Genomic DNA, 17,789 nt, shown 5'->3' on the forward strand with positions numbered 1-17,789 from the left:
CACTCCCTGGGTTGGGAATAAACAAAAACACAAATTTAAAAAGTTATATACACCCCAACGTTCATATTAGCATTACTAAACAAGAGTGCCAAAGAATGCTCAAACTACCGCACAATTGCACTCATCTCACACGCTAGCAAAGTAATGCTCAAAATTCTCCAAGCCAGGTTTCAGCAATACATGAACTGTGAACTTCCAGATGTTTAAACTGGTTTTAGAAAAGGCAGAGGAACCAGAGATCAAATTGCCAACATCTGCTGGATCATCAAAAAAGCAAGAGAGTTCCAGAAAAACATCTACTTCTGCTTTATTGACTATGCCAAAGCCTTTGACTGTGTGGATCACAATTAACTGTGGAAAATTCTGAAAGAGATGGGAATACCAGACCACCTGATCTGCCTCTTGAGAAATCTGTGTGCAGGTCAAGAAGCAACAGTTAGAACTGGACATGGAACAACAGACTGGTTTCAAACAGGAAAAGGAGTACGTCAAGGCTGTGTATTGTTACCCTGCTTATTTGACTTATATGCAGAGTACATCATGAGAAATGCTGGGCTGGAGGAAGCACAAGCTGGAATCAAGACTGCTGGGAGAAATATCAATAACCTCAGATACACATGACACTACCCTTGTGGCAGAAAGTGAAGAAGAACTAAAGAGCCTCTTGATGAAAGTGAAAGAGGAGTGAAAAAGCTGGCTTAAAACTCAACATTCAGAAAACTAAGATCATGGCATCCAGTCCCATCACTTCATGGCAAATAGATGGGGAAACAATGGAAACAGTGACAGACTATTTTTTTGGGCTCCATGACCACTGCCAATGATGACTGCAGCCATGAAATTAAAAGACATGTACTCTTTGGAAGAAAAGTTATGACCAACCTAGACAGCATATTAAAAAGCAGAGACATTACTTTGCCAACATAGGTCCATCTAGTCAAAGCTATGGTTTTTCCAGTGGTCATGTATGGATGTGAGAGTGGACTATAAAGAATGCTGAGCACCAAAGAATTGATGCTTTTGAACTGTGGTGTTGGAGAAGACTCTTGAGAGTCCCTTGGACTGCACGGAGATCCAACCAGTCCATCCTAAAGGAAATCCGTTCTGAATATTTTTTGGAAGGACTGATGGTGAAGTTGAAACTCCAATACTCTGGCTACCTGATGTGAAGAACTGACTCACTGGAAAAGATGCTGATGCTGGGAAAGATTGAAGGTGGGAGGAAAAGGGGACGACAGAGGATGAGATGGTTGGATGGCATCACCGACTTGATGGACATGAGTTTGAGCAAGCTCTGGGAGATGGTGATGGACAGGGAAGGCTGACATGCTACAGTCCATGGGGTCACAAAGAGTCAGACACAACTAAATGACTTAACTGAATAATAAACAATTTCAAAAAAGCTGTAGAACACAAAATCAATAAAAAATCAATGTCTTCTCTATATACTAACAATGAATTATCCAAAAAACAAATTAAGACTACTTAGGAATAAATTTTACCAAGGTGAGAAATTGTACATTGAAAATGTAGGAAAGATGACACAAATAAATGGAAAGATATCCTGTGTTCATGGACTGGAGGAATTATTAAAATGTCCATACTACCCAAAGCAATCTACAGATTCAGTGCAATTCCTATGAAAATGCCAAAGGCATTTTTCATAGAAATAGAAAAATCTTAAAATCTGGAACCTGGCTGTCTGGCCAGTGATTTGCCTGGGTGTCTCTGTACTGGGCCAGCTGCCTCTGAGACCACCCACCTGAGTGCCCAGGGAGCCAGCAGGTGGTGGCCCTCACCAGGGACCCTCCAGCGGGCCCAGGGGGACAAAATCCAGCATATGCATATTGAGGCAAGTAGAAAGATTTAATATGAGGCACAGAAGCAGATAATGCCAAAAAGCAAGCAGTAGTTGGTACACATTTAGAGTAGGGCAGCATTTCCTTCTCCTACTGCTGCTCAGATGGCAGAAATTAGTCAAATTCAGTATGAAATAGAATACACTGAAGGTATTAGTGAATGAGGATCTGGAAAAATTAAAGGTAGCACCACCAAATGCTGACCTGGAACAAGGATTCCAAGAAGGAGTTTCAAATGCTAGTGTGATTATGCAGTTCCAGAGAGAACTGTTGTAGCCAGAATTCCATTTTTAAGACAAGCAGATCTTGACCTTATACAATCAATTCCCTTTAAGGTTATGGCACTAAAAACACCAGATCGGGTGCTTATGCTTAGTGAGAGATCACTAAATTTTCTGGATTTAGAAAGACCTCCTCCAACCCCTCAAAATGAAGAGTCATGTAGCTGGCAACCTAAAAAGAGCACTCTGTGAGTGGAAAATGCTGTTAGCCAAAATGGCCAGCTGGCCAGAAATGACTCCATGTATGGCATTTCAAATACAGATGCAACTATTACAGGAACTTCAGAAGACATGACAGTTGTAGATGCAGCTTCTTTAAGATGACAGATAATCAAGCTAAACAGACATCTACAACTTCCAGAAGAGGAGACCAAAGAATGTGCTAAAAGAGAAATGGCCATGTACTCAATTACTGTAGCATTCTAGCTGCTTAATAGCTGTCTCTGGTTTTGCCGCTAGAGGTAACCTCAACTCTCAGAAATATTGTCTCAACAGATGGAAATATAAAGAATTTTGTATTTGTTTCTGTCTTTGCATTACATGCTGTTTCACAGTCTATGCCCTGAAAATGTTATTTCTCCCAGAGAGGAGGGGAGAAGGACTTATATTTGGAGAGGTAAAGGTAAATGTCACTTGACTGTATTTACTTTTAACCAGTTCTGCCATGACACCTACTTAAAATTCTCACTTTGCATGTGATGTAAATAGGATCGAGTTTTTTTTTTAAGGAATTTGTTTTTTTGCCTCATCAGTCTGCACAACTAATTATGAATGGGAGAGAAAGTGTACAGAAAATGGATTTAGAGAAATGTCTGTAAAGAAAAAAAATAGTACTTCATTTTGTCCTGTTTGTAGTGTTTTCTCAAGTACTATTAGAATGAACAGTTCAGTTAATAGACATTTTTGCATCCACATTTCAACATTAACCCTACTAAAGTCATTGTCTGGTGTCAGATTAAATAAAATCAAGCCACCCCAAGTCTCATGATCACCCTCAATAAAATAATTCCTAACATTTTCAGCAGTTTATCTAAAATGTGAGCAAAAATGTGCATTTTTATTTTGCAGATGGTTTTCTATAAAGTACAGTTCTACAAAGTCCATGTGTGAATGATTTAAAAAACTGAAGAATAAGGTGCAAATGTAGTGTATTTAATAAACTGTGAAACAAAAAAAATATTTTTGGAACCTGAAAAAAACCTAAATAGCCAAAGTAATCTTGAGACAGAACAAAGCTAAAGGCATTACTCTTCCTGATTTCAAACTATCCTGCAAAGCTGTAATAATCAAAACAATATGAGTCCAAAAAAAAAAAAAAAACAGTATTATACAGTCATAAAAACTGACACATAGATCACTGGAACAAAATAGAGACCCTGAAAATGAACTCGTTATATGGTCAATTAATTTATGACAAAGGAGTCAAGAATATACAAAAATATTGGATAGGATACCTCTTCAATAAAAGGTGTTTGGAAAATTGGATAACCATATGAAAAAGAATGAAACAGGATCACTACTTACAAAATACTGAAAAGTCAACTCAAAATAGATTAAAGACTTGAATGTACAACCTGAAATCATAAAAATCCCGTAAGAATACATAATGGGTTAAGAAGCTACTTGCCATTAGTCTTTGCAGTGATATTTTGTATTTAACAGCAAAAGAAAAGGTAACAAAAGCAAAAATAAATGTGATTACTTCCTAAAGTATTCTTAATGTGATTTACTCCTAAGTAATCCTAATCCTTTTACAAACTAAAAAGATTCTACACATCAAAAAAAAACCATCAACAAAATGAAAATTCAACCTATGAAACAGAAGAATATATTTGCAAACCACATATCTGTTAAGGAATTAATACCCAAAATATTCTCAGAACATACACAACTTAATAGCCAACAAATCCCTAATTAAAAATGGGTAAAACAACTAAATAGACATTATTCAATAAACAAATACAAATGGCCAATAGATACATAAAAAGTACTCATTCTCACTAATTGTTATTTGTTCACTAAGACGTGTCCAACTCTCTGCAACTCCATAGACTGCAGCATACCAGGCTTCCGTCCTTCACCCTCTCCCAGAGTTCGCCCAAACTCATGTCCATTGAGTCGGTGATGCCATCTAACCATCTCATTCTCTGTCACCCTCGTCTCCTCCTGCCCTCTTATCACTGGGGAGATGCAAATCGAAACCACCTTACACAGGTTAGAAGTCTATTATAAAAAAAAGGTGAGATAACAAACGCAGGCAAATATGTGGAGAAAAGGTAATTCCCGTACACTGTTTGTTGGAATGTAAACTTGAACAGGCACTATAGAAAACAGTGCGGAAATTCAAAATTGAACTAACATTTGATCCAGCAATCCAACTTCTGAACATATCCTGATTTCCTTTGGTAACAAAATAATTAACTTGAAGTGATATTTGTACTCTCACATTCATAAAGTTATTATTCAAATAGACATGGTATGGAGAAAACTTAAGTGGATGAAGAAAATAAAGAAAATGTGGCAGGTGTGTAGTGATTTGCATTTCCCTATGTATATATACATACACTGAAGTAGGAAATGGCAACCAACTCCAGTATTCTTGCCTGGAAAAACCCATGGTCAGAGGAACCTGGCAGGCTATAGTCCATGGGGTCGCAAAGAGTTGGACACGACCTAGTGACTGAGCACATACACATACACACAGTGGGACATTATTTAGCCTTAAAGAAATCTTGTCATTTGTAACAACATAGATGAACCCAGAAGGCGTTATGCTAAATGAAATTTTTTTAAAGAGGTAAGAAAATGAAAGTCAATCTCATGGAAGCAGTAAAAAAGTGGTTGCCAGTGACTAGAGAGTGGGGGAAATAGGACAAGGTTAGAAAAACAGTATAAACTTTCAGTTATATGATGAATAAAGTCTGAAAATCTAATTTGTAATACGGTGACTATAGTTGATAACACTGTATTGTAAACTGAAACTTGCTAAGATGGAAAACTTGTATGTTTTAATAAATAAAGTGAGGTAATGAATGCATTAATTTAGTCAATGAGGAGACCTCTTTCACAATGTACATGTATATCAGATTATAATTTTGCTGTATACTTTCAATAACTTACAATTTTGTCAATTATACTTCAATAAAGTTGGATAAAATAAAAAAATTTTTTTAAAAAGAGGCAAGGTAGCTCCCTAGTGGTCCAGTGGTTAAGAATCCTCCTGCCAATGCAGGGGACATACGTTCACTCCTGTCCAATAAAATTCCACATGCATTCAGTTCAGTTCAGTTCAGTCACTCAGTCCTGTCCGACTCTTTGCGACCCCATGGACTGCAGCACGCCAGGCTTCCCTGTCCATCACCAACTCCTGGAGTTTGCTCAAACTCATGTCCATTGAGTCCATGATGCCATCCAATCATCCCATCCTCTGTTGTCCCCTTCGCCTCCCTCCTTCAATCCTTCCCAGCATCAGGATCTTTCCCAATGAGTCAGTTCTTTGTATCAGGTAACCAAAGTATTGGAGTTTCAGCTTCAGCATTAATCCTTCCAATGAATATTCAGGACTGATTTCCTTTAGGATTGACTGGTTGGATCTCCTTGCAATCCAAGAGACTCTCAAGAGTCTTCTGCAACATCACAGTTCAAAAGTATCAATTCTTCAGTGCTCAACTTTCTTTATAGTCCAGCTCTCACATCCATACATGACTACTGGAAAAACCATAGCTTTGACCAGATGGACCTTTGTTGGCAAACTGATGTCTCTGCTTTTTAACTTGCTGTCTAGGTTGGTCATAACTTTTCTTCCAAGGAGCAAGCGTCTTTTAATTTCATGGCTGCAGTCTCCATCTGCAGTGATCATGGAGCCCAAGAAAATGAAGTTTGTCACTTTCCATTGTTTCCCCGTCTATTTGCCATGAAGTGATGGGACCAGATACCATAATCTTAGTTTTCTGAATGTTGAGCTTTAAGTTAACCAACTTTTCACTCTCCTCTTTCACTTTCATCAAGAGGCTCTTTAGTTCTTCTTTGCCTTCTGCCATAAGGGTGGTGTCATCTGTGTATCTAAGGTTATTGCTATTTCTCCTGGCAATCTTGATTCCAACTTGTGCTTCATCCAGCTCAGCATTTTGCATGATGTACTCTGCATGTAAGTTAAATAAGCAGGGTAACATTATACAGCCTTGCCATACTCCTTTCCCGATTTGGAACTAGTCTGTCGTTCCATGTCCAGTTCTAACTGTTGTTTCTTGACCTGCATACAGATTTCTCAGGAGGCAGATTAGGTGGTCTGGTATTCCCATCTTTCAGAATTTTCCACAGTTTGTTGTGATCCACACAGTCAAAGGCTTTGGCGTCATCAATAAAGCAGAAGTAGATGTTTTTCTGGAACTCTCTTGCTTTTTTGATGATCCAGCGGATGTTGGCAATTTGATCTCTGGTTCCTCTGCCTTTTCTAAATCTAGCTTGAGCATCTGGAAGTTCACGGTTCACATACTAGGCAAAGCTAAGCCCATGGGCCACAATTACTGAAGCCTGAGCTCTAGAGCCCTTGTTCTCCAACAAGAGAAGCCATCACCGCAACGAGAAGCCCACACACCACAATGGATGAGCAACCTCCCCTCACCAAAACCGCGTGCATCAATGAAGAGTGTGTGTGCTGCAACAAAGACCCAGTGCAACCAATAAATAAATAAATAAATAAATAAAATTTTAAAAAGATGATGGAAGACTGGAAATCAGAAATCCATCTACCTTGGTACTTTATTTTGATGTAGTCTACTATTGTGACAGTCCAGTAAAATCCTTCTTCACATAAACATTTAAAGGAATGTTTACAGATTAGCAAAGAATTTGGTTTTAACTCCTGTGTCAAAATTTTTCCAGGTGATAGAGTATATATTTGATGTTTGCTTTGAAATAATGAGAAAGGGAATAGGTGGGAATACAGATGAGAGAAGCCTGGCTGTGAGGTGATAAATCATTAAAACTGTGTCAATGGGTATAAGAAACTCCACCAGTTCCAGTTGAAAATGGTGACACAGGTGCATCCTGAACTAATCTCCACCCACCGACACACCGAATCTACAGCTGCATGTGGAACAATTTCCTCTGAAAGAAACCAAAAAACGAGATAAGTCACTCCTACACATTGAGCAAATGAGAAAAAAGAAAGAAAAACCACACAATGGGTAGGAGAAGCTGAGAGACTATCTCACCATTAACCCCACCCTCAGAGCAGTAACTCATAACCGGGAGGGAATTCACAACCCTGAGCATCTCCCTAAGAAGTGAAAAGTTTGAACCCCAAGCTGGCACTTCAACTTTTTAAATTTTTTTTATTGAAGTATAGTTTACTGACAGTGTTGTGTCAGTTTCTGGTATACAGCAAGGTGATTCAGCTATTATCATGTGTATGTATGTGTGTGTGCGTACCGTATTTCATATTCTTTTCCATTATGGTTCATTATAAGATACTGAATATAGTTCCCTGTACTATGCAGTAGGACCTTGATGTTTATCCATTTTATATATTAATATAAAAGTTTATATTTGCTAATCCCAAACTCCCAATCATCCCTAGCCCACTTTACCCCCTCCTCCCACCTGGCAACCACAAGTTTTTACTCTATGTCTATCAATAACCTCGGATATGCAGATGACAGCACCCTTATGGCAGCAAGTGAAGAAGAACTAAAGAGCCTCTTGATGAAAGTGAAAGACGAGAGTGAAAAAGTTGGCTTAAAGCTCAACATTCAGAAAACTAAGATCATGGCATCTGGTCCCATCACTTCATGGCAAATAGATGGGGAGACAGTGGAAACAGTGGCTGACTTTATTTTTCTGGGCTCCAAAATCACTGCAGATGGTGACTGCACCCATGAAATTAAAAGACACTTGCTCCTTGGAAGGAAAGTTATGACCAACCTGGATAGCATATTAAAAAGCAGAGACATTACTTTGTAAGCAAAGGTCCGTCTAGTCAAGGCTATGGTTTTTCCAGTGGTCATGTATGGATGTGAGAGTTGGACTATAAAGAAAGTTGAGCACAGAAAAATAGATGCTTTTGAACTGTGGTGTTGGAGAAGACTCTTGAGAGTCCCTTGGACTGCAAGGAGATCCAACCAGTCCATCCGAAAGGAGATCAGTCCTGGGTGTTCATTGGAAGGACTGATGTTGAAGCGGACACTCCAATATTTTGGCCACCTGATGGGAAGAGCTGACTCATTGGAAAACACCCTGATGCTGGGAAAGTTTGAAGGCAGGAGGAAAAGGGGATGACAGAGGATGAGATGGTTGGATGGCATCACCAACTCAGTGGACATGGGTTTGTGTGAACTCCGGGAGTTGGTGATGAACAGGGAGGCCTGCTGTGCTGCGGTTCATGAGGTCGCAGAGAGTTGGACATGACTGAGCGACTGAACTGAACTGAACTGATGAGTCTGTTTCTGTTTCCTAGATCAATTCATTTGTGTTATATTTTAAATTCCACATATAAGTGATATAATATGGTCTAACTTACTTCATTTAGTATGATAATCTCTTGCTCCACTCATGCTGATGAAATGGCACTATTTCATTCTTTATTTTATGGCTGAGTAGCATTCCACTGTGTATTTATGCACCTCTTCTTTATTTATTCATCTGTTGATGGACATCTAGGTTGCTTCCATGGCTTGACTATTGTAAATAGTGCTGCTTTAAACACTGGTTGGCACTTCAGCTTATAAGTTCTGTGTCTGAGAGATGAGCCCCCAAAATATCTAGTGTGGAAATTCAGAGGATGAGATTCTTAGATATCATCTAACTGACTCGATGAACTTGAATTTGAGCCCAGGGAGATAGTGAAGGACAGGGGAGCCTGGCGTGCTGCAGTTCATGGGGCCACAAAGAGTCAGACGTGACTTAGTGACTGAGCAACAACAACCACCTGAAGTTCTGGCTTCTAATCAGCCTGAATGGAGGTGCTAAGATCTGTCCCCTTGGGGACACTGACAGGTTTTGGCACATGCTCAACTCCTTGGCACTAAGAATAAAGTAGGCTGCTTGGACAATCACACGTTCAAGACAACCAAGAGCTAGGGCGGGACTGCTCCTTCAAGTCTTGGAAAGGCGTATATTTTACCTAATGTGTGTAAACCAACACAGAGAATCAAGGAAAATGAAGAAATAGGGATATATTCCAAATGAAAGAACAAGATGAAGCCTCAGGAAAAGACCTTAATGAAACTGACATAAGTGATTTACTCTATAAAGAGTTCAAAATAATGATTGTAAAGATGCTCACTAAACTCAGGAGAATAATGGATCAACAAAGTGAGAATTTCAACAGAGGTAGAAAATATAAGAAAGTACCAAACAGAAACTACAGACCTGAAAAATATAGTAATGAAACCGAAAAATACAATACAACATCTGATTACATGAAGCAGAAGAAAAGTTTAGTGAACTCAAATAGGCAATGGAGCTTATCCAATCAAAGCAGCAAAAAGAAAAAAGAATTAAAAAAAAGTGAGGATAGCTTAAAGGGACTTATAGGATCCCAACAAGGTTACCAAAAGAAGAAGAGAGAGAAAGAGGCAGAAAAGTTTTCTGAAAAAATGTGGTTGAAAATTTTCTTAACCTGGGGAAAGAAACAGACATCCAGATCCAGGAATTCCAGAGAGTTACAAATAAGATAAACCCAAAGAGACTCACACCAAGATACATGATAATTAAAATATCAAATGTTAAAGACAAGAAGAGAATCTTTTTTTTTTTTTTTTTTTTAAGAAGAGAATCTTTAAAACAGTAAGAATAAAAAACTTGTTCCATACAAGAGAAGCCCCATAAGACTATAAGCAGATTTTTTAGCAGAAACTTCTCAGACCAGAAAAGAGCATCATGATATATTCAAAGTGCTGAACGAAAAAAACAACCTGCCAACCAAGAATCCTCTACCTGGCCAGCTGTCCTTCAGAACCGAAGGAGAGATGAAGAATTTTCAAGACGGCAAAAATTATAGGATTTTATTACCATGAAACCAGCCTTACAAGAAATGTTAAAGGTACTTCTTTAAGTTGAAACAAAATGGTACCATTTAATTAATAGGAAAGCATATGAAAGTACAAATCTCACTGGTAATGGTAAGCATATGGTAAAATTCAGAATAATCTAATGTTGTAAAGACACTCAAGTAGTCGCTTACAAAGCTAGCATGAACATTAAAAAAGGAAGTTTGTAAAAACACCTACAATAATTTGTAATGGACACAGAAGATGTAAATCGTGACATCAAAAACAGAACATGAGTGACATCAGCATCATGCTGCAGTGAGACATTCCCTTTGTCTTTCCTCTTCAATCTATAACCAGTAAAACATCCCCAACTCAACAAGGCTGCATCTGCCTAATACACCAGGATGCTGGAGAATTCCACACACCTGTACCTTTAAAGGTGGGTGGTGTGTGTACGTGCTCAGCTGTGCCCACGTCTTTGTGACCCCGTGGACTGTAGTTGGCCAGGCTCCTCTGTCTATGGGATTCTCTAGGCAAGAATACTGGAGTGGGTTGCCATTTCCTACTCCGGGGGATCTTTCCGACCCAGGGATCCAACCTGTGTCTCTTGTGTCTCCTGCATTGGCAGGCGGATTCTTTACCACTGAGCCACCCGCCCAAAGGTGGGTGGACTGGAAGACAAACAGGAGGTGAAACCCGGGATCATCAGAGGCAGTACCTGCCATCCTGCCTCCCAGCCACAGGAGGTGAACGTGCAGGCCCAGAAAGCCTGGGAGCAGCAGGGGAGGCCGCATACATGACTCTGGTTTCCTGGCCACAGTGGTGTTCACAGTGACAGGTAGCCAGGCAGCAGTGGCAATGAGGGCTACGTTCTGTCCCTTCAACCGCAGAGGCACCCGTGACTCCAGCCCCTAGTCCCCCTACCTCACTCCCATCCACAGTGGTGCATCCCAGAAACCCAATAACCCCCAATAACATGGTAGAGGCACCTGTGACCCCTCTCTCCACTTGCCTCCCCTGCAGTAGCAGAGCCTACTGTTCAGATCTGGGACACGGCAGAAGTGTCTACCATCCCAGTCCTCAGGAGGTGACACCAGCAGCCGCAGGGCACCAAGACCCTAGAGGCACAAGCAGTGACAAGGAAGGCATGGGCAGGTGGCACCTCTGACAGACAGGTAAAGTGCTGACTCTCACACAACCAGAAGCACCGCAGGTAAGGAAACAGAAATCTTGTGCTATGGTGACACCTACTGGAAAACAGAAGAGAGCACTTTAATTTCTAAACTGTTGAATCATTAGAATCAAGCCAAAAAAAAAAAAAGAAAAAAGAAAAAAAAGTTTTACCTAAAGAAGAAAGATGTCCATTACTTCAGATGCTCCAGCAGAGGAACAACCCATCAAGCATCATGAAAACCCACAATAACGCTGTATTCAAAAAAAAAATGACAATTCTCTATAAACCAAAGCCATAGAATACTGTGACCTAACTGATAAAAGAATTAAAAATAGCTGTCACAAAGAAATTCAAGAAAATTCAGTGAGCTCAGGAATAAAATGAACAAACAGAAGGAATATTTTACTAAATAGACTGATACTCTACAAAAGGACCAAACAAATTCTGGAGCTGAAGAATTCAATAAATGAGATGAGAAATGGAATTTGGAAAGTACTGGAAATAGAGCAGACTTTATGGAAGAGAGAATCAGCAAGCTTGAAGATAGAAATCTAAAAATGATACAGATAGAAGAAAGAAGAGAATTAAGATCTAGAGAAAACTGGGGAAATCTATGAGAACTATCCAACTCTTTCAGGAAGGGTCACATTAGGATAATGGGTATCCCGGGAGAGAAGGAAAAGGCGGCAGAGAGTTTAAAGAAATAATAGTTGAGAACTTCCCAAACCTGGAGAAGGAACTGGGTATACAAATCCATGTAGCTAAGAGAATACCTAATTACCTCAATGTAAAAAAGACTTTCCCTAAGACACATTATCTTAAAACTGTCAAAAGCCAATGACAAATAATTTTAAAGGCAGCCAGGGAAACAAGGATGGTAACCCACAGAGGAACTCCCATTAGATTATCAGTAGGTTTCCTGACAGAAACTCTAGAGGCCAGGAGAAGAGTGGACATTCTCGAAATACTGAAAGAAAAACTGTCAGCTGAGAATACTCTATCCAGCAAAGTTATCATTCGGATATGAAGGAGAAGGAAAGGCTTTCTCAGACACACAAAAGCTGAGGGAATTCATCAACAATGGACCTGCCTTTAGGAAGTGTTGAAAGGAACTCTTCTACCAGAAAAAAAGGCAGAGGTACATAAAACCTTGAGTAAGGTGATAAACTATCAGAAAATTGCTACTCTATATCAAAATAAGTTTTAAAATATTTTATTATACCATAAAGCTTAAAGGGGGGAAAGCAGTAAAAAATAACCACTTCAATTCTGTTAAACTCAAAACATAAAGAGGAGTAATTTCGGACAACAAAAACATAACAGGGGAAGCAAACAAGGATGAAACCTATTTAGGCAAGTGAAGATAAGGTGCTATCAGCAGAAAATCAGACTGTTTTTCCTATGAGACGATTTATACAAGCATTGCAGTAACCACAAAACAAATCTAGAGCTGGGACAAAGCAACGCAACAAAAGATGAAAGTGAGAAAAACAGAAAACTGCTAAACCAAAATAGCAGACAGAAACACAAGGAAAAAGAAAGAATGGAGATATATAGTCATATATATATATACACACACACACATATATAATTCTTTAAAAAGCAATACTAAGTACTCATTTATCACTAATCAACCTAAATATAAATGAATTCATCAATCAAAATTCACAGAGTGGCTAGGTGGATTAAAAAACAAGACCCAACTATATGCTGACTCTAGGAGACTCTGAATAGACTAATGATGAGTAAAAAGATTGAAACAAATCAGCAGTGTGTGTCAGTCGCTCGGTCATGTCTGACTCTTTGTGACCCCATGGACTGTAGTCTGCCAGGCTCCTCAGTCCATGGAATTCTCCAGGCCAGAATCCTGGAGTGGGTAGCCATTCCCTTCTCCTGGGGAATCTTCCCAACCCAGGGATCAAACCCAGGTCTCCTGCATTGCAGGCAGATTGTTTACTGTCTGAGCCACCAGGCAAGCCCAAGGGGGGAAAAAAAAAGTCCAGGATATATTCTGCCAAACATGCAAAGAAGATTTAATGCCCATCCTTCTCAAATTCTTCCAAAATACTAAAGAGGAAGAAGTGCTTCCTAACTTTTTTTACAAGGTTAATATTACCCTGTTATCAAAACCAGACAACAACACAAAGAAAGAAAATTAAAAGCCATTATCTGTGAAGAACATAGATTCAAAAATCATCTCAGTAGATGAGAAAAAGCATCTGACAAGATTTAACACATATTTATGATAAAAAAAACTTTCAATAAAATTTGTACAGAAATAAATACCTCAGAATAATACTGGCCATATATGAAAAAAATATAGTTAATCTATCCTTCAGGAATAAGACAAGGATGGCCACCCTAACCACTTTTATTTCAAAATACTATTGGAACACCTAGCCAAAGCATTTAGGCAAGGAAAAATAAAGGTATCCAAATCAGAAAGAAAGAAGTAAAAATGCAAAAAAATTATCTGTAGATGATATGATTGTATATGTAGAAAACCTGAAAGACCACACGCACACAAAAAACTATTAGAAATAATAAATGAATACAGTAAAGTTGCAGAGTACAAAGTCAACATCGCTAACAGTGAGTTCACAGAAAGGAAAATTAAAGAAACAATCTCATTTATAAATGCAACAAAATGAATAAAGTACAATTGAGATGAAAGATCTCTACAGTGAAAACTTATAAGATGTTGAAACTGAAGAAGACACACAAAAATGGAAAGATATTCCACACTCATGGATTGGAAGAATCAATGTTGTTAAAATGTCCATGTTATCTGAAGCAATCTACAGATTCAATGCAATACCTATCAAAATTCCAAGGATACTTTTCAGAGAAATAGAGGACAAAATTCTAAAATTTACATGGAACAGATTCTGTAAAGATCTGTTCAGAATCTTTACAGATTCTATAAGAAGATTCTGTACAGCTAAAGCAATCCTGAGAAATAAGAACAAAGCAGAAGGTATCACACACCCTCATTTCAAACTGCATTACAAAGCTATAGTAATTAAAAAAAAAACAACCCATAGATCAATGCAACAGAATAGAAATCACAGAAATAAACCTACACAAATATGGACAATTAATTTATAACAAAGGTAAAAGAACATACAATGGGGAAAAGATAGTCTCTTCAATAAATGGTTAGAAAACGACAGCCACATGCAAACAAAAATGAAACTAGGCTTCTATCTCACACCATACACAAAAATCAACTCACATTAAAGACTTGAATATAAGACCTGACACCATAAAACTCCTAGAAGGAAACATAGGTAGTATTTTCTTTGACATATTACTATGCTCTTAGCAATATCTTTCTGGATATGTCTCTTCAGGAAAGGGAAATAAAAGCCAAAATAAATAAATGGGGCTAAATCAGACTAAAGATCTCTGTTCAGCAACAGAAACCATTAACAAAATGAAAAGACAGCCTACTGAATGGGAGAAGAGAAGATACTTGCAAATAATATATCTGACAAGAGGTTACAATCCAAAATATATAAGAACTCATACAACTCAATATTAAAAAACAAACAACTAGATTAAAAAATGGGTGGAGGAGCCAAATAGACACTTTCCAAAGAAGACATACAAATGGCCATTAGGCACATTAAAAGATATCCAACATCACTAATTACTAGGGTGGTTCTCATCAAAACCACAGTGAGAGATCAGCTCATTCTTGTTAGAATGGTTATTATAAAAAAGGCAAGAAATAACAAGTGATGGCAAGGATATGGATAAAAGGGAACCCTCATACACTGTGGAAAAGACCCGATGCTGGGAAAGATTGAGGACAGGAGAAGTGGGTAACAGAGGATGAGACTGTTGGATGGCATCACTGACTCAATGGACATGAGTCTGAACGAGCTCTGAGAGATAATAAAGGACAGGGAAGCCTGGCGTGTCTGCAGCCCATGGGGTCACAGAGTCAGACATGACTTAGTGACTGAACGACAGCAGCCACACACACCGCTGGTGGGATACAAACTGGTGTGGCCACTGTGAGGACTGCCCTGGTGGCTCAGTGGTAAAGAACCCATCCGCCTGCCAATGCAGGATACGCACGTTCGATCCCTGGTCTGGGCAGGTCCCCTGGAGAAGGAAATGGCAACCCATTCCAGTATTTTTGTCTGGGAAATTCCATAGACAGAGGAACCTAGCCGGGTCTGTGGGGTCACAAAAGAGCTGGACATGACTTAACGAAACAACAACAAGTGACTATGGATAACACTCTGAAGATTCCTCAAAAAAATAAAAAAAAAAAGAACTGCCCTTTGATCCAGAGATACCACTTCTGGGTATTTATCCAAAGGTGGTGGTGGGGGGAACCTGACTTGAAAAGTTTGTGTTCATTGATGGATGACTGGTAAAGAAAACGTGGGATATACACACACAGGAATATTGCTCAGTCACAGAAAAGAAAACCCTGCCATTCATGACAGTGTATGGGTCTCGAGGGCATTACATTAAGTGAAATAAGTCAGAGAAAGACAAATATTGTATGCCCCCACTTGTATGTGAAATCTAAAAAACAAGCAACAAACAACAAAAGAGACTGACCCTAACTTATGGATACAGAGGACAGATCGGTCGTTGCCAGAGGTGGGGATTGACAAAATGGGGGAGAGTGGTCAAAATATACAAACTTCCAGTTACAAAATAAACAAGACCTGGGAATATAATGTACAGCAAGGTGACTATAATTAATAATACTTCATTGTATATTTGAAAGTTGCTAAGAGTTAATTACTCTTAAAAATTCTCATCACAAGAGAAAAAAAATAACTGCAGTGATGGATGTTAACTAGACTTACTGTGGTAATTATTTCACAAAATATACAAAAGTCAAACCAGTATGTTGTCAAATGAAACTACTGTTATACATCAACTGCACCTCAACAAAAAAAAATCTATTCCACCTCAATAAGGGCTGCCAGCAACAAAACTGCCTGCTTACCTACTTAGCTGGAGTCCCTCCCTCCGAGCCCTCTCTCTCCACTATCATGCCTCTTCATCATTCTCTTCAGCTGTCTTCTCTATTTTCATCCCTTGGTTGGTCTAGTGATCTTTCTGCATTTTGGACCATAGCCACTAATGTTGTCACACCCTTAGCTTCAGTATAATGAACTCTTTTTTTCTCATTAGTCTTCTTCCTCTAATAAATGATCAGTCCATCTAGTTTAATTTTGAAAAGCTATCTGCTGTTTAACTCAACTGACTCAATTTTCAAAGATAAAACGGAGAGAAACAACAAATACCTCGTCCTGAGGTCTGGAAATCTCACACTCTCAGTTCCCTTCCCTGATTCTTCCTGCAGTTAGTAATCCATGTGTCATGTCCGAGTATAAAGCATAACAGCAACCTGAGTGTTCCTCTCTTTCTATACCATCTTCATTCTCAAAAACCAGTTAGGAAATCTATTAGATACTTTCATTCAAAGGATTTCCTAATTGTGCTATACCATTCACAGAAAGAACCTACTGGGATGCATGAGCTCAGCAAAAATTTCACCAGGCAACATGGGAAACTGAAAGTAAGAAAGGAAATGAAAATAAATGTTATGGTAGCCCATATGATAAGGGAAGAAAGATAATCCTTCTAATACTCTCTATCAAAGATATCAATCTTCTAATGTAAGAACTGATGAATTAAATAGGAAATGATGATAGTTAAGATTTTTGTTGTTGTTGATTAATATTTTTGAAACAAAGTTCAGTGTTCTGGGAGAAACATACTGGTATCAAAGAAACATCAAAAAGGAGAAAATAAAACCAAGCAAGCATCTGCTTTTCTTTCTATTTCATAGTTGCAGGATATAAACATCTATTCCTTCAAGGACTAAATGTTGAGAGCACTGGGCTCTCTTATGGGGTTACTGAGATGAATGAAACCTCCAAGAGCTCATACCCTAGGAGGGGAAGTAAGGAAAGCACAAAACAAGGACGTCCCCGGTGGTGCAGTGGCTAAGACTCCACACTCCCAACGCAGGGGGCCTGGATTCAGGCCCTGGGCAGGGAACTAGATCTGACATGTAGCAAATAAAGAGTTTGAAAGCCACACTAAAGATCCCACATGCAACAACAAAGATCAAAGATCCCACCCATATCCTGCAACTAAGACCCAGCACAGCCAAATAAAAAAATAAGAATAATACAATATTATATGTGTGTGTGTGTGTGTATACACATAAAAGGAAAAGCACGAAACAACTCTGAAAGGACAATGCCACCATACAAAAGATAAACAGGGGTGAAGCGCTAAAGCTTCTTCAGAGAGGGGAAAATGGGAGTAGGGGTGTTGAGCAATAAGGGAAAAGGTTTCAGGATGAGATGGCCTCTGAGTTAAGATTTGGAGGTGAGGTCAGATATGAGGAAGAGACACAGGATGGCCACTTTAGGAGAAAGGAGATACCTGACAAGGCAGATGCACGAATTCACACACCAGTGGCTGGTCCACGGAA

General features: G+C 38.9%; 1 protein-coding gene and 1 pseudogene across 6 annotated transcripts in view; one reads left to right on the forward strand and one right to left on the reverse strand.

Annotated features, from left to right (window-relative positions):
• The window catches only part of RAVER2 (ribonucleoprotein, PTB binding 2), a 136,698-nt gene that overhangs the window by 6,125 nt on the left and 112,784 nt on the right, over window positions 1-17,789 (reverse strand). The window lies entirely within an intron of this gene.
• Window positions 1,430-3,677, forward strand: LOC122436874 (annotated as a pseudogene).

Source organism: Cervus canadensis, chromosome 2, assembly GCF_019320065.1.
Source record: "Cervus canadensis isolate Bull #8, Minnesota chromosome 2, ASM1932006v1, whole genome shotgun sequence".
NCBI lineage: Eukaryota > Metazoa > Chordata > Mammalia > Artiodactyla > Cervidae > Cervus > Cervus canadensis.